Source organism: Phoenix dactylifera, chromosome 2 (genome assembly GCF_051530095.1).
Source record: "Phoenix dactylifera cultivar Ajwa chromosome 2, Ajwa_hap1_PhDact_Kaust_v1.1, whole genome shotgun sequence".
Lineage (NCBI taxonomy): Eukaryota > Viridiplantae > Streptophyta > Magnoliopsida > Arecales > Arecaceae > Phoenix > Phoenix dactylifera.
The window spans coordinates 50,969,528-50,988,542 of NC_143191.1; the positions used below are offsets into that span (position 1 = coordinate 50,969,528).

At 38.0% G+C, this 19,015-nt stretch overlaps 1 pseudogene across 1 annotated transcript; it reads right to left on the reverse strand.

Moving 5' to 3' along the window:
• Positions 1-1,539: 1,539 nt before the first annotated feature.
• LOC103724303 (bifunctional 3-dehydroquinate dehydratase/shikimate dehydrogenase, chloroplastic-like) lies at positions 1,540-14,035 on the reverse strand (annotated as a pseudogene). The gene is made up of 11 exons (XR_016399541.1): positions 13,787-14,035; positions 10,048-10,150; positions 7,737-7,955; positions 6,277-6,623; positions 5,061-5,124; positions 4,822-4,930; positions 4,570-4,710; positions 3,858-4,006; positions 3,031-3,193; positions 2,894-2,949; positions 1,540-2,494 (listed from the first exon to the last, which is right to left on the reverse strand). The product of XR_016399541.1 is annotated as a bifunctional 3-dehydroquinate dehydratase/shikimate dehydrogenase, chloroplastic-like (transcript).
• Between the last annotated feature and the right edge of the window lie 4,980 nt (positions 14,036-19,015).

The following is a 19,015-nucleotide window of genomic DNA, read 5'->3' on the forward strand; positions in this document are numbered from 1 at the left end:
TCTTTGGCGGCTCCAAAGATTTATAAAAAGAAAAGAGAACAAATTATACACTTCTATGGGCTCAAGTACATATGGTATTGATTCTGCCTCCCAAAAGTTTTCATAAAAGAAGAACCAGAAGCTAGTTTTTTAACTTTTACTAAAAAGTAATTTTTTTTAAAGAAAATTCTTCTTGTAGAAGCATATTTCATATATTATTATCAATATTATATTTTCTACCCTTTTGTTGAAAATCTAACATCTTTTCTCCAATCTCCCTTCTTTTCTTTTTCTTTTCCTTTTTCTTTTAGCTTTTCATCGTACCCAATTGACTTTCATCTGTCTTTCAAAAATGTTTTTCTTGGCTAAAGCATTAGTTTTATCATTGTTCTTAATCTGATTATTTAATAGCTTTTAAGCAGTTTGTATGGTGGCCGTTAGCAAAAAAGCAATTGTTGGAATCCCTATATTTCTTAGATATAATGGGATGGCAAAGTAACCTCTCAAATATTTTGGTTGTATCAATCTGTGAGTATATACATGCATGTGAAAATATTTTAATATTTACTTTTTCTTGTGTATCCTAAATAAGAATTTCAATATTATCCATAAAAACTAAATTATTGATTTGTCATGACTAAATATGTACTGATTCTTTTACTTTGTATTATATCTAATTTTTCTATTTGCATGTATTTTATCTTTCCTTAATGGTGATTTACTAAATTGATTTGAATATGCAAGCTTTATGCATGCCTTTTTGTTTATTGCTAAGTGTTTACCAATCATAATCGAGAGAAGTCTGGTAATTATATACATAGAACCATTGCTTTATTAAATATTTGATATACCTAGTTAAATTTTTCACTCAAAATTTTCTTTCATTCACCCTAACTAAAGTCTTACATTTTTATTAAAAAATTAAATATTGTATGTAATATATATTTAACTTTAGTTCTTATGTGAGTATCATTATTATAGATGTAATTATATATTTTCTTTAAGTTTTCTCATTTTAATTTTAAAAAATAGTTAGCCATTAATATCATTAAAGTTTTTCCTTTCTACTTTTAGTCCAATCAATGACATTAATTTCTTTTTTTGATGATAAATTAATAATATTAATTTCAAGATCTTTTTTGATGCCAAATCACATACCTTGCATAGTATAAAAGATTTTTTAAGAAAAAATGACTTAACCAAAATTAGTGCTTCCATCTCCAATATTGATGGGAGTATTCAGAGCAGGGCTAGTGTTTGAAATCTCTAATATTTTGAATCTTATTTGTAGATTAACATTTTATAAGAGTCTGTTTCGTTATCTACAAAGCTTATTGCATATTTTTTGGGGTGGAACTACTGGATTTAGAGTTACAAATCTAATGTTTGGTTTGCAGGGACTACAATTCGACCATTTCAGAACATCGATCTATTCAACAATCTCATGAAAGCTATTCATCAAAGTATTGAAGAAGAAGACATCAATGTCCCATTCCAATTCAGCACTCCTCTCCAACAAGATTTTAGCCTTTCCAAACATTTGAGTAAGCGAAAAGGATATTCAAAGACACGACCATCTTTGCTATATAACTTCAAATTGTTAGAATGCTTCATTGACCTGGTTTTACAAAAGCTATTCATAAAGATAGTATAGGTAAATTTGTTTGCACTCCAGCCCTTCAATGCATTCTCCCTGAAGACCTTCACTTCATTAAATTCTCCAAGTTTACAGAGTGCCTTGATCAACAAAATACCACATCCATGGGGCACTGGAGACTTTCCATTGTGCCCATCAGTCTCCTAGCCTCTTGGATTGCTCCTTAGCAGCACCTGTGAATGCTACAAGTATAAGCTTCAACAGTTGGCAGCAACCAGTCTTCAAGCATTTGATCAATAGCACCCCATGCTTCCCATTCCTCCCTGCCAGGCTAAGTTCAGCAATCATGGTCAATCAAGGGACCATACTGAGGGGTCGGCTGCATCGAACCATGGATTCGACGATATAAGAAGCTAAATCAATGAGGCATGGGTGCAGAGAATGCGAGTTTAATTGTACGGTGTAGGAGGAAATTGCTGGGGATGGGGAGCTTGCCAAAGAGGCAGAGGACCTCATCAGCATCACCAGAGTGGGAAGATACAGAAAGTGCAGCTTTAATTAGCTATTTAGCTTGATGGTTGCACTGACACTAACTTGATACAACAGGGCATGCCCATTTCTAATGCCAGAAGAAGATTATGAACAGTATGCCAAGCTATGATAGCTTTCTGCTCAGCCTTTGGAATCACAGATCACTCTTAATTTTGAAGTAGCTAACGCACCTATCCATTCCAAAGTACTGCAGCTAATTTTACAAAAATAGAAACAGCAAGCAGAGTAAGAAGAATATCTGTTGATAGCGTTCTGGTCCGCCAACAAATCTGCTTGTTATTGCACGAGGGTTTCCCCAGAAGAAAATAATTATTTGGACTTCATTGTTCATCAAAGCCCCGAAACTCCATAAAACGGGGAATAATTCTGCATCATCCAAGGAAAGCAACATTTGTTAGAGAATTTATCAGGAGCTGGCATGCTTTGCTAATTTATCAGGAGCCTTCTCTCTAATGAGTTTCAGAATACAATTTATACACATTTCGAGACTCGTTATCAAAAGAAATTTGCTTCCTGATCAGATTAGAAAGCCAATATGAACTTTGGAGAGTGGAGAACTAGAATGCATGCTTGCATTTGTGTTCATTAGAGGAAAGGTCAGTATTAGATATAAAATGGGTGATTGGAAAGAAGTGCTTACTATTATTTTGGTCTCTTGAAGGGTTATTGTTATTCACTTATTTGCAATTAGCATATTGTTTTGGGCAAATCTGATCAAAATCACAGAGTGCAGATTAATAAAGCTCAAGATATATGGGAACAGACCGTTTTACATATTTCTCAGAAACTTGAAACAATATTGCGCATCAGGCTTTCAGGGGCTGCACAGGAACAATATGCGGGCAAAGTTATTTAAAGACAACAGACAATGCAGGCCATAACACAGTTGTGGCACAACTTACCAGCCAATTCTGTGAACAACTCAAATTGTCTCATTGCTTGCCTTATGAACATCTCCACTCCACTAACAACAGCGGCTCCAGATTCTTTGGCTTCTCGCAAAAGTCTGGTCACTTTTGGCGTGTAGACCGCATCAAACACCACAGCATAAAACCTCAGAGCTTGCTGCATTTTTTTTACATTTTATGTCAATCAGTAAGGTTCAGTGCACCAAATACCAAAAATTAGAGTCCTGCAGCAAACAGTGGGAAAATATTATACAGAGTTTGATATAGTTGAAGGTCATATATGCTGTCTGACAGATTATGGTCGAATAGCAACATATAGAGAGACTGTTTCCAGCTCCATATAAAGTGAACGGCATCAGAATGTCCTAAAATGCTATATATTCATTTACGACGTCAACAGAAAATCAAGAGCAGTGCATCGTAATGAGAATTTACTAAGCTGATTTGATCAAATAAAAGTAGAAAAATGAAGGCATACTTTCAACATAAAAAACTCATTTAGGGTGTTACTTTTTAGTCAAGTACTAAATAAGGTTTAATTAGCATGAGTACATTTTTTTATTGAGAAATAGACTAAATCCACCTTCTGTGTACCTCGCCTCAGTGCATGTACTGAAGAGATGGACGCCAACCAGTGGACCCAGGTCCTGGTGGCAAGATTACTGCATATGTTGGGGTAGAACCCCATCATTTTGAGGTTTAAATTTTTCCCAAGAGTTTAACCAACACTGTTAGTTGCAGAAACTTGGAAACCAAGGCTTCTTAGTCATAACACAATGCTAATTGTACGATATCATAAATATCACAAGAGTGTCACAAACCTTAGACAGAGGGGTATCATTAACATTTGGATGCATTCCTATAGATGTTGTGTTTGCGAGAATCATCCCCCCCTCAGGATGGAAACTTTTCAATTCAGCAAGTGTAAGAGCAAGTCCACCTATTAAATTGGCAAGCTCTCTAGCTCGTTCTGGCAGTCAGAAAAGTACAAAATTACAAGATGCACAGTGATCTATAGAAACATTTTTCATAAAAATAAAACAGAATTATTGGCAAATACCATGGAATGGTGAAAGGAAAGTAAAAGCAATATGTAGAAATATAGATTGAGATATATCTAGTCCATAACATGTCTTCAAATGAAAGATTGCTAAACTCAGCAAAGATGATCCCTTCACTTGTCCCTTTTTTTTCATACAGATTGAGATGTATTTCTCATTGAAGTCCTTAGAACTTTATAATTTTCTTTTACAGGGGAAAGAAAAACTGAAGAATATGATACCCGGGCAACTTGCTAACATCAAAGATAATATCATGGATCCAATAAGTTATGTAATTCACAGCACATGAACAGTGAATCACGTGGACTGAATTGCAAGACGTGAGTCCATCTGCAAATTCTAAATGCTGGGGCAGATATGATTCTCTTACTGTTTTGTAAAATATGCACTTATTTCCGGTTCTTTTCATATCTAGACAATACACTGCCTAGAAAGTTTGGAAAGATCAAGAAGTTATGAGATTGAGAGTTACCATAAGTACGGTTTGCAATCACAACTCTTGCTCCCTTCTCCTTAGCACCATAAGCAAGAGCTTTGCCAGCGCCACCAGCACCTATGACAACAAAAAGTTTTCCAGCAAGGGGGGAAACAGCTGCATCCTTTGCCCATGTACCTGTTGAAAATTACACCAAACACTTGAATGGAACTAGAGATCTCAAAATACAAGCAATCTATTTCATTTAGATAAATCTTTAAACCAAAAGCTATAGAATATGCAATACACCTCTTATCCCATCTTCAATAGCAGAAATTGCAGCAATATAATCAGTGTTGTAACCGATTAATTTTCCATCAGCTGGCCTCCTAATGATTGTATTCACAGCTCCAATAGACTGCAAAGATACAGAGAAGACATAATGATATAGATCTTGAATTTTTAATATTATAGCACTTTTAAAGCTTGTGGTGGCTAAAAAAGCCCTATAGAACTGACTGAAAGAATGTGTTGATTTTAACATTTACCTTAGCAATGGGATCGATCTCATCACAACATGTAACTGCAGCCTCCTTGTGGGGAATTCCACAACTGCAACCCAGGACAAAAAAAGGGATGTCTAACAGTTCAGAGAAAGTTGTCCAGATAATCATCATAAGATTCATAACTAAGGTTTTCAAAAAGACTACCATTTTGTTGTCTCAAGAAAAACAATGAACCTATAAAATTCAGAAGCACAGTAAATGGGGCAGATAAGGAACATGTAGGCTGCAATATTTGTAGAAATACTATCGAAAAGAATAATTTCTTACAAGATGGCATACCAACATTTCCATAATGCCATAAACATCCAATAATCAATGGATCACATGTTCATCTGTGTATTACCAAACACATGACTAACCAGATAATCTACTTACTCCTATCCCTCCTTTGGTTGGTGCCTGCCATCTAATGTGTATTTGCATGGAATGTTTGCAATCTGTGAATCCATTCGAGAAAGGGAGATCCATCTTCTTTCTTGAGAAATTTAGGTCCATCTACAAGATGCAGTATTTTACCTCTTCAAGAGATAACCAGTGTCCTATTCCTGTATCAGTCCTGTTTTCCTGTCGGAAAGATATTGCACCGGCAGTACTATACTGAAGTGGCAATGTCTAAATCCTTGCTTCAGTGGCATTTGATTTGTAGGTTACCAAAAAACACTAAACTATTGCTCTACTACCATAAACTATCGAAAGGAGAGTCAGGCAGAGCTTCAGGATGCAACTAGTGACAAAAGCAGTACATAGCCAAGGGATTTGCCTTAGAGGCGCTGGCTACTTAGATAAAGGAAGTGACTAGTTTTACTAGGGTACGCATAATGCTAGAATATGTTACAAGATAAATGTATGTCCACAGTCCACCAGATCAGAAGCCTGGAATCATGAGAATACTAATGAAGTGTTGCCAAATTGGTTAAAAACTGTTCACCTCCTACTGGTTAGAGAACATGATATAGGTTTTCCAACATGTGTAGTTTAAGATAAACAGAAAAATATCTCCATATTATGAAGACAATCAACTTAGTACTGTGATCGACATCAGAGAACCCCTTGACGTTTGATGCTCCTCAGGGTGAATTTTAAGGATTTCTTAAAAATTACAGATTAAAGTAGCTATAAAATAAAATACATTGGTAAGACTAAACATCACTAAAACACATCAACCGTCTCCTAAGCTTTCTTTAAGAACAAGATGTACCTGAACCTGGCAAAGTCTGGAGAACAGTAGGCACCGAGAAAATTGGCAAGGTCATCCACCAAAAGCGGTACATAAACGGCATTGAAACCAACAGAGTTAAATGCTGCATTATGTAGAATAGGACTTGTACTGTGGCCTACCGGCTTTCCAACAATCCCATAAACTTTTGTGTCTGCTCTGATCTTTCTGATATTGTAGACATTCCTCAAGTCTGATATAGTTGGCTGCCCAGGAGCCGATTCTTTTCCCGCATCAAGTGTGCCAAAAGTAAGATATCCACCAAACTTGGGGCAAAGCAACCGAGAGACCACACCCCGCTCACCCATAACAAATCCTATCATTGAGACCTGCTTTTCCTATCCATTAGTCAAATGCAGTATAACTCAAAAATAAGTTTGATGCTATTAGCAATAAAAAGAATTTCTGGATCATGTAGCTAGCAACAAGTAACTTACAATAGTTAGTTCAAGTAGGAAAAAGTTCTGATTTAGAAAAAAATAAAGAAAACAAGATGAGGTTCTAGCAGAAGCTTCTAAATCGCAACTTGTGACTTTCCATTATTATCATGAGGTGTTATTTTTCTACTAAATTACCCATACTGGTGATATTAATCTAAGAGTTGATTAGTCCCTGTCTGGGGAACAAAATTAATATCTCTACAAGTCTCATTGGTTTAAGTCTACTTTGCATGATTAAAAGGTCCACCTTTACCTAAAATAAGTTATAACTATAAAAGTTTTTTCCCATGCCATTTACTACATAATTTCATTATATATAGATTGATAAAGTCACTTAGGTTGAAATAAAAAAAATCACCTAAACTGTACTTCTAATCCAACAATGCCTGTGTCATCTTCGACCATCCAAGAGCTAAGACCTCATTAAACAATAAGACTCATCTGAATACAAATTTCACATGCAAGAACTATAATAGCTTACTCCTTAACCATTAACTCACAAGTTAAGAGGTCCCATTTTGTTGTTGGCCACTACAGGCACAAATGGGAAGGAATGCAATGTGCACCCGCATGCATATAAAGGAAACGAACAATTCCTGAAATCAACTTTTTATCTAACATGCAGTAAAAGATTAATATCTTGTAACTCAAAAAAGTGTATGTTGATCTACACATCATTGTTAGTTGAAAAGGTTCTCTCTCTCTCTCTCTCTCTCTCTCTGTATCTCTCTCTCACAGACACACACACACACACTCGCACGCACTCCCATGTATACATTAATTAGAAAGAAAATAAAACAGCTATACATACACATAATACAAATAACACAAAATATGTCTCTGATGGAGTGACGAATTGATCATCAAAGTAAAGGTGGACAGAGTCATCGCTATTTGAAACTTTGAAAATTACATTCAGAAAAATGCTCTAAAACATATATAACTGCAAATACCTATTAAACTTCAACCTCTCAAAGTAACCAGACAATATTAATCACTCACTTGACAAAGGACGATCACTTGAAACATTCGTGTCACATCAACAATGTCCACAGCAGTTGTTGCAATCTTCACAATGTCAGCTCCAACGGCTTGTATTCTTGCCACAAGGCTACCAAGCTCCTCACTGGATGGAGTGCTCTGATAGTTATGAGAAGAAACAATGAGTTTAAAGTCCTCTGGTTTTTTTCCAGATATGAGTCTCACAAATTCCTCAGCCACCTGCAATTGAGAAGTGTCCAGGAACATGTCAATAAAAGGAAACAAATCGATGGCTTAAAAAAAATCCAGAGAAACCAATCTATGCATAAACTGAGACTAAAGCAGTTGGTTTCAATGTTTTAATTGCTAAATATCACTTCTAGCAACTACAGAATTCTTCCTGATAAATCACGTCTGTTACTAATCTTAAACTTGAAGATTGTTTTTCTTTCAGTAGCTGTTGATATTAAATAGCAAGAAACGTACCCTGCTAGAGTATTCTAGTCCACATAAAGGATATACGTCTTCAGTATCTTGTTATTATAAGCACACTTTGGGTTGTACATGGATTTTTTTGTAAATAGAGTCTAAGGTCTATACTCAATATAACAACTTGGGTCCAAAATCATGTTCATTCTTCTGCTTCATACCAGATAAGAAGAGAGTATGTTCACTACAACAGCTGTTCCTTAAGTTTCATGTTGTTTTGAGTTTGGGTACTTGTCTTCTTGAAGTTGGAAGACCATTGAAGTCATGGACACATTGTGGAGCTCGACAATCACCAATATACTGACTATTGAAAGCATTGATATTAATAATTGTGTCGTGTTGGGTATCACTTGCCTTCACCTACAAATTTATCTAATGGTGATTGAATTAAACTGACCAATTATGAGCTGATGCTGAAAATGCCACTTGATTCCAAAGGATACATTAGATTTGCACACAGTTTTCGGATAGGAGACAGAATATGATTATCATTGATAAAATTGAAGCCAAAATTGCTTGAACCATCTCCTGCATCATCTTGATGATGAATAATGCAGCAGATTATTTGAAGTCATCCAACTTCAATTCTCAGACATATTTCTCCTTAAGGCGACCAATAGAAGGTCCCTTTGGGCCTTGCCCATTTTGCAATCACCCCCAAGGACCTCATGACTTGGTATCAACTTTGATTGTTGACTGTCTGATTGCAACCTCCCCTTCTTTTATCCTCTTTCTTATTCCTTATCTTCTTTCCTTTGATTAGTTGCTCCTTACTATACCATTCCTCTCCTTCTCTTTCTACTATTATTTTTTCTTTGTTGTTTACTTTTTTTGATTAATAACTAAGATCACATCTAATAATGTTTGGACTTTTTCTCAACCTTTTTTGCACTAGTTTGATCTGTTAAGAATTCTAGAAGCCTTATCATCAGTTATTAACCTAGATAACCACTTTTGCCTTTTTCCAGTTCATTATATTTACTAGAAAATTTAGATATCAATATAGAGTGAGACTTACTAGAAAATCTGTGAAGATATGTTTTCAAATTTCCCTTCACAAGCCTTTTCACTATTCATAGAACCCTAAAGGCTATTCCGATTTCCACTTACTAATCCTAGAATCCATTGGAAGACCTGCTCTCTCTCTCTATCTTCTCCCTAGTATTGTGACCAATTCCTTTCTATCAAGATGTCTGTTGCTGGACGCCATCCCTAAAATACTCCAATAAATGCTAAATCTTTCTATTCAAGGTCCACCACTGTACCTATGCAGCCTTGAGAACCACTGATAGTCTGCAACCCTAGAAACAACATGCCACAGGGCTTTAGGCATACCACAAGCCTTATGCAGTTCCACATTTTCATATCCTATGCCTCAAAACAAATCCCCTCCGAGGTTTAGAATACATTCTTCCCATGCTTTAAAAAAGAAATATCACATAATTGACCATGTTACCATAACTTTGTGCTTGATTTCATCACTAAAGCAGCGCAAAGTATACAATGAAATATAAAGAAGCTGAATTGTTTATTAATTATCATAGAAATTAACGTTCCAAAGAAGAAGGATAAGGATGTTTAAAGATGGCAAAAGCATGAACGGATGTGTTTCCGCAAAGAACAACTGAAGTTCTATATTAGATTGGATTGCCACACATATCACCCAAACAAAAGACAAAAACTTGATCGTAGAAAATAAATAGTATTTTTATTCATTTTTCATATATTTGACCACCAGAACAATCAATGAATAAAGCTGATCACTCAGCTAGCATTAAGGATAATCATCACGGACTTGATGCAATTGCACAGAACATGTTAAACTAGTCCTTCATAAACCAACCTTAAGTTCAATATCAACATATTCAGCTCCTAAATCCATTGCAAAGCGAAGTGCCTCAAACCGCCGGTTATCACCTTCATATTCACCTCCTTCCCACTTTGGCCTATTAAGACATTAGAGGTCAAAAGTAAAACATGTAAGCACTACATAATCTCAAATACGTAACATCATTAAACCAAAAAAAGGGAAAGAGTGAAGAGATAGATATTTTGAAGAAATAACCTCAGTTTCAGTTATTGATGTCTTCAGTCATTTCAAGATACATAAGACCAAAATGTTGCTCTACATCAAATTGATGACTAATAATCAACATGATATTGCTACTAATGGTCCATTCCATAGTGATTTTGGTATGGTCAACTTGCAACTAGATTCTATATTAATAGTCAGTCTCTATACCTCCTAGGGAACCATACCAAGGTTTTAAATACTATGGGACTGCAGGGTGTCCCACCATCCGAGTGCCAGGATAGGGGACAAGTCGGCAAGTGGACCAGGATCGGACAGGACATCCACTGTCTGGAGTGTCGATATGCTAGGTGTCCTGTTCACAAAAAAGGAGGCCCCCACCCCACGGTATTTACAATCTTGAACCCAGTGTCTACTGTGCCAGTACCGGGTCCGGACCGGTTGCCCGACAACATAGGTCGGTATGGATCCACGCCGTGTCGTGCCCATACCGACATAGTAGAAGAGGCTGGGAAGAGGAAGAATGAGAGAGAGAGGAAAACAGAGAGAGAAGAGGGAGGCCGAGGTAGGCCGGCAGAGAACCAGCGGAGGGCCAGAGAGCTGCCATGCGGAGGAGGCGGAGGAGGAACTCTACCTCCGGGCCCCTATTTCGAATGAAACAGGGGACCAGAGGCGGAGCCCCTCTTTCGCGGCTCCCTGGCCTCTGCCTCCTCCACACAGCGGCTCCCTGGCCTCCACCTTTCTCTCTCTTTCTTCCTCTCCCTCTCCCTCCCTCCCCCACTCTCTCTCTCTTTCTCTTCTTTCTTCTCCTTCTCCCCCTCCATCGCCGGTCTCATTTTCGTTACCGGAACTATCTCAGTCCGTCGCTGGTACGGCTCGAGATGCCCCAAACTGAGTGGTTTAGGACGGTTCCGCCAACCATACTTGAACCATAAAACAAGCATCACATATCAAAATGCTGCTATACTTTCTGAGGATGATAGTGTTATTTTGATGATTAACAAGTAATTATCTAGAGCATGCTATAAGTTAAATTGATACTTCATTTATAAGTTCATTACTCTCAGTACATTTGTTTAATTGAAAATATCTATATGGTCTTGTTCATTTGGATGAATCTAACCTTGAGAATGCAGCAAAGTGTGGATTGAGTCGACCCATAGGTTGATTGGGTCGACCCCGGCACATCTAGGAATCATCTGGCACACTCCTGCAGAAACAGCACAAATGAACAGTGAGTTGGGTCGACCCAAGGTAAGCATGAGTCGACCCAACCTCCAAAGAACCTCAAAACGCAAAGGAAGAATGCTCTCTGGATTCACTGAGAGGGTCGACCCACACAGTGGTTGAGTCGACCCAAGCTTGAGTCGACCCAAACTCTGAGAGGGTCGACCCAAAGGGCAAGACAGAAAGACAGACAGAAAACAGTTCTCTGGAATTACTGAGAGGGTCGACCCAAGAAGAATTTGAGTCGACCCAAGTGAACTTTGAGTCGACCCAAAGAATGGTTGGGTCGACCCATGGGAAGAAAGGCTGAAATTGAGGTTTCTGTGTTCTCTGAGAGGGTCGACCCAAGGAATGTTTGAGTCGACCCAAGGCAAAGTTGGGTCGACCCAAGGACAGGTTGAGCCGACCCAAACACGGGCTGAACAGTAACGGCTAGTTCTGCAGATGTACTTTTTGTCCTTCCCAAGGTCAGTAACGGCTAGTTTTTGAATTCTAACCATTGGGGCTTGACCAAAGAAGGTGGGAAGCTATTTAAAGGGGCACTATTCATCAGAGAGAACAACTTTTGAGTTGAATATCAAAGAGTACCCAAGAATACAAAAGTGCCCTAATCTTCTTCATCAAGAGCTTCATTCAAGAATCAAAGAAAGGGATTGAGCAGATTCAAAGAGGCATCAAGAGCTCCATCCCCTTTAAAGAGTGAAGCATCCTTGACAAAGAAGAGCAAAGCGACTTCAAAGCGATAAATACTTTCTAACTCTTCCTTGTAGCTTATATTGTTTCATATGCTCATTTAGGAGTTTGAATCCTTCCTTTTGTTAATTAAACACTTTGTAAAGGTTCGTTGGTGAGCCCGCAAAACCAACAAAGGTTTTTGGTGAACCCGGAAAACCAAAGTGTAAAGGTTAGTTGGTGAGCCCGCAAAACCAACAAAGGTTTTTGGTGAACCCGGAAAACCAAAGTGTATAGGTTCGTTGGTGAGCCCGTAAAACCAACAAAGGTTTTTGGATTGTGAGCCCGGAAAACAATCCAACTGTAATCCGCGAGATTATAGTGAATTCCCAAGGGGACGCTTGGGGAGTGGACGTAGGTGCTAAGGAGAGCACCGAACCACTATATATTGTTGTGTTTGTGTTGTGCTTGTGTTTTCATTTACTCTTGCATCATCTTCTACTCTTGCGTTAGTTTAACTCACTCAAATAGCTTAAGAAAGCATCCACCGCACTTAATTAAGAAAACGTTTAAAGCATCAAAATTTAGAAGAAACCAATTCACCCCCCCCCTCTTGGATTGTCACCTTGGGCAACACTTTCTTCAGACCTTAAGTCGCTCATGGAGCATAGATTTTCATAAAATATATTTCTGCTCTTGCAAGAGATCACAGTTCATCAAGTGTCTATAACATGACCTACTCCCCCTAAAATAAAGCGATAAACAATAGCAAAAATTCCTCCACTGCAAGAAGAAAGAGTACCTAAACTTCTGCTTCAGTCGTGGACGCAACAATTTTATATATGCCACCCATTCACACCCATCAGACACATTATCAATGCAAAGGGAAACAGCAGAATCATTATTTTTGCTTGTTATTTAAAGCTTGCAGCAATGACAAATATGAGAAAGTTGAAAAAGAAAATAGGGAGGTCTAAATAACCAAAATGGAGGAAATTAGTACGATTCCTTGGTAATTGCTAATGGGAAGAAAGGCAAGTAAGCAGACTCCAAGATGACATTTCAGATAGAATGAGTAGATAAAATACATCCTCTTCGTATCTGCTATCTTTCAAGCAAAGAAGTCAATTGCACATGCCTGCCTTCTAACATCGAAAGAATCAAAGGTCATCTAGGCTGTCACAGGATCCAGTTACAATGAACCATGGAAGAGATTAAGATTTTTTTTTTTGTTTGGAAAATAGAGGGTTATATACTTATATTACTGAAAGGCATAATGTAGTGGATCCACTGTTAACAAAAAACTGAATGTGCTCTCCAAAAACACTCGGATGCAGCAAGTGGATTACGAGATCACTCGCAGCTGCTGCTTTCTCAAGACGAATTGATTAGCCAATTGATCAAAATCTTTCCTTTCCCCACTAACCATTCTAACTCCACATAAAGAAGAGACTAGCGACAGAATCTAAAGGATGGTTTAAAAGAAAACCGTTGAAAAAATTCTTCCTTGTTCACCAACCGTTCTAATTCCACAATAACAAAAGACTAATGAACAAATCGCAAAAAAATGGAGCATCAAAGAAGAGACCTGTCAAACCCAATAACTATTTCGCGCTGAAGGGCGGGGTGAAATCATTGGCACAAAACGTACCGGTAGGTGACGAGAGCAGGCAGCGGGCGGCCTTGAGCAAGAATTCTAGGTCCTCGCGGGGACGGTAGGCGGAGAGGTGGTCGAGGCGGATCTCGACGAGGTCGGCGCCGGCGGCCTTCGCCGCCGCCATATCCACCGCCATCTTCTCCACCGTCTTCGCCACCAGCGGCACGCACAGCAGCATCGACCCTTCGCCAGCTCTCTCTCCCTCTCAGAGGAAGGAAGGAGCAAAGGAATGGGATCGGGGAGTAGTAGGCCCAGGGGAGCATATCTACCGGAGCCGTGAAGGTCATGCGGACTGGGGAGTCCGTTAGGATAGAGAGACGGTTGTGGAAAATGACTAGGTCACCTTGTTTTCGGGACCCAGATTTGAACCCAGTGAGATGGCAAGGAGCCCACTTTATATTCCGCTCCCGCAGAAGGGAGAGGGTGGCAGAGCGGGTGTCGGGAGAAGATGGTGGAACGAAATTTAAGTGTCCCGCCATAACCCGTTGGCCAAGTTGGGTAGCCATTTAAATCTCCGACCAAACGCGTGCTGAAAAGGTACGAGGTAATCACAAAAAAACGTCAAAATCGCTAATTTTTTTAATTTTCTTCTTAATTTTAATTTAGTATAATGAAGTTATGTGACTATAAATTTCGTTTAGCTGGCATGACGGAATTATCATCGAGTGACCAGCTTATATGGCAGAAGAGAATGATATCTCATGTAAGATCTGATGATAATTACATCACGGTAGCCAGACGAAATTTATAGCTAGATTTCGAGTTGAATAAATTGAAAATTTTGATGATCTAGTCGTACTAAATTAAAGTTTTAGACAAAATTGAAACCTCAAATAGTTTATTTTTTGCATGATTATTCTAGAAAATAAAAGGTGAAAAAAATAGCCGTGTACTATTTTGCGTGAACATGGAGGTTTGGGTGGTAGGTGCCCAACTGCCCACTGTGCCTTGGATTCTGACTGTGGTCCTAGCATGTTTATTGCACCAAAATGTTTGTTGGTGGTACGTATTATAGCTGTAATCTAACTAAATCATGTTGCATATCTTATATTGATCACTCAGTAGATGGTATCCAGATGGTATTATAAGGGAGTATAAATTCTTATAATCTACTACACTAGGATAGTTGATTTTAAATCTACAGAAAATTTTAACAAAAATTCCTTCGAACCAATGACCTAATTAATCTAAGGATTGTAACTAGGGTAATCAAGTCAACTTCATCTTCAAATTGTGTCATCTCCTACATATAATAGTCTCAAATCGCTTGTTCTTTAGAAAGAAGAAAATATCGGAAAAGTTGCTCCGGAAAGGAAGAGCTTCTCCGCAAAGAACTCCAATACGAAGAATTCAGATTAAATTTGGTGGCGCTATTAAAGCCGATGGTAAGGCAAGCATTGCCTTTATTGTATGCGATAACGAGAGACATCTCGAAGCAGATAACACCTTCCCTACTATGGATTGTAGGCGATTCCTCGACAATTATTTTATGGCATAATCAACATTGCAGTGCCTACCACATTCCATCAACCTCAAAGATCCGCATGCTCCTATCCAGAATTAAGTGTCTCGCCAAAACCCGTTGTCCAAGTTGGGTAGCCATTTAAATCTCCGACCAAACTCGTGCTGAAAAGGTACGAGGTAATCATATAAAAACCTCATAATCTCTAAATTTTTTAATTTTCTTCTTAATTTTAATTAGTATAATGAAGATGTGACTATAAATTTCGTTTAGTTGGCATGAAGGAATTATCATCGAGTGACCAGCTTATATGGCAGAAAAGAATGATATCTCATGTAAGATCAGATGATAATTGGGTCATGGTAGCCAGACGAAATTTATAGCTAGAGTTCGAGTTGAATAAATTGAAAATTTTGACGTTCTGATCGTACTAAATTAAAGTTCTAGACAAACTTGAAACCTCAAATAGTTTATTTTTTTGCATGATTATTCTAAAAAACAAAAAGTGAAAAAAAATAGCCGGTGTACTATTTTGCGTGAACATGGAGGTTTGGGTGGTAGATGCCCAACTGCCCACTGTGCCTTGGATTCTAGTTGTGGTCCTAGCATATTTATTGCACCAAAATGCTTGTTGGTGGCACGTATTATAGTTGTAGTCTAACTAAATCGTGTTACATATCCTGTTTTGATCACTCAGTAGATGGTATCCAGATGGTATCATAAGGGAGTATAAATTCTGACAATCTACTACACTAGGATAGTTGATTTTAAATCTAAAGAAAATTTTAACAAAAATTCCTTCAAACCAATGACCTAATTAATCTAAGGATTGTAACTGGGGTAATCAAGTCAACTTCATCTTCAAATTGTGTCATCTCCTACATTTATTCGAAGGTTAACCCCATGGAAGATTAAATTTGGTGGCGCTATTAAAGTCGATGGTAAGGCAAGCATTGCCTTTATTGTATGCGATAACAAGAGACATCTCGAAGCAGATAACACCTTCCCTACTATGGATTGTAGGTGATTCCTCGACAATTATTTCATGGCGTAATCAACATCGCAATGCCTACCACATTCCATCAACCTCAAAGATCCGCATGCTCCTATCCAGAATTAAGTGTCTTGCCAAAACCCGTTGTCCAAGTTGGGTAGCCATTTAAATCTCCGACCAAACTCGTGCTGAAAAGGTACGAGGTAATCACATAAAAACCTCAAAATCTCTAAAAATTTTAATTTTCTTCTTAATTTTAATTTAGTATAATGAAGATATCGAACTATTCAATTCGTCGAATTCGGACTATGACTATAAATTTCGTTTAGCTGGCATGAAGGAATTATCATCGAGTGACCAGCTTATATGGTAGAAGAGAATGATATCTCATTTTAGATCAGATGATAATTATGTCACGGTAGCCGGACGAATTTTGTAGCTAGAGTTCGAGTTGAATAAATTGAAAATTTTGATGACCAGATCGTACTAAATTAAAGTTGTAGACAAAATTGAAACCTTAAATAGTTTTTTTTGCATGATTATTCTAAAAAACAAAAAGTGAAAAAAAATAGCCGGTGTACTATTTTGCGTGAACATGGAGGTTTGGGTGGTAGGTGCCCAACTGCCTACTGTGCCTTGGATTCTGGCTGTGGTCCTAGCATGTTTATTGCACCAAAATGCTTGTTGGTGGCACGTATTATAGCTGTAGTTTAACTAAATCGTGTTGCATATCCTGTATTGATCACTCAATAGATGGTATCCAGATGGTATCATAAGGGAGTATAAATTCTTACAATCTACTACACTAGGATAGTTGATTTTAAATCTAAAGAAAATTTTAACAAAAAATTCCTTTAAACCAATGACCTAATTAATCTAAGGATTGTAACTGGGGTAATCAAGTCAACTTCATCGTCAAATTTTGTGTCATCTCCTACATTTATTCGAAGGTTAACCCCACGGAAGATTAAATTTGGTGGCGCTATTAAAGCTGATGGTAAGGCAAGCATTGCCTTTATTGTATGCGATAACGAGAGATATCTCGAAGCAGATAGTACCTTCCCTACTATGGATTGTAGGCGATTCTTCGACAATTATTTCATAGCATAATCAACATCGCAATGTCTACCACACTCTATCAACCTCAAAGATCCGCATGCTCCTATCCAGAATTACTAATGGTCATGCATATGTTGTGAAGCTAACCAAGTGGTCGATCAGCCAGTTAGCCAATGCGTCAGCCTATGTCTTTTGTCTTCGAGACAGTGAGAGTAAAAATTGGGAATCAATCAATTTAAAGGATAGAGGCACTCTAGCCAGGCTCTATTTTCACCGCATCATGGATTTCCTCTCATTATAGTGTAAAAACCTAGGAGAGATTTTCAACATCGGTGATCATCGTGGGAACACATCTAAGTAAATTAGGTCAGGCACCCCGGATTCATTCTAGTCTTGATCCACCATGGAATTTTAGGAATCTACAAAAACATTCTAGGAGAGGGCTCGTAATGATCTTCTCAAAGATCACGAGGTGCTGAAGTGGCTGGAGGGGGAGGGGGTAAGTTTTTGTGAAAGGGATGCTCTGATCATGCATGTTATTGCTGATATGATAAGAAAAACCGAATTCCTACATTTTATTTGATGTCGATTCATCCACACTTCCATTCCTTGTAGAGGAAAGCTAACTGCTCATAGTGTCTACCTTCTAAAATCCACTAGGCAAAATTTCCTCCAGTTACAACAGACTAGGCTGGATGTTTGACCTAAAACACGTACCTTTCTTCAGCAAAATTATACCTATCTTAAGACAGTTTTCCAAAGATTAATCAGAGTACATGCTCCAAAAAGCAAAGTGCATCATCAACTCAAACAAATAAATAAACCTCGCTACCAATGAACAGATGATACAGCCCTTTGAAATATCACATACATCACACCTGGTTGGCAAGCATTCATCCACCCATAGCTCAAGATGACACTTGTTTTGGCTGCCACATCTCATATGAAGACTCGGCGCCTTTCTCCAAGTTCAGTATGGCCACCATCTCAATTGCAATTTCTTATAGCCTGATTGGGTAATTCTGGACACAATGCCCAGGTTTCTCATATTGATAGTGCAATACTTCAAATTGTAGCGACGTCGAGAATCTGTTTAATGCAAAACTCATGCAAAATTTGAAGCATTCGTTACTTCGTTCCAATATCGAAAACAAAAAAAATTCAGCATGGCATTTGCAATCATCTACAAAGTTGGCAACACTAACAAGGACTACATGCGAACAAAGAAACATTCTCTATATCAAAGGATGCCATGAAGCTAGCACTGGTTATAAAATAAAAAGAGAACAAAAGAGTTGACAATCAGTAGTCCGCAGTGCAATCCATGTTTAAGAAATTGATAAAAGCATCCTAAGCTACACCGATACTGCATGCTTACCAACAAACCAACCACCATGTTTGAGAAACTTTTGATAGCAAATCTGAGGATAAAGCTCCATAATTTCAGATCACCCTCCATGCTGATCACCATTTATAAAGCATAATTAAACCATGGAGAATACATAGGCTTTAGGATTGACATCATTGTTGTATTTGCCCGACATACTGGAAGTTTCATTCTACCCACTCTACATGCTAAATGATGAATGGTATTTTCAGCAATGCAGTATCTTGTACCACAGAACTGAAGATAGCTTCTCGTAATATACACACTAGATACACCATGATGACCAAATCTTGGCAAACTAAACCACAATGAGAAACTAAA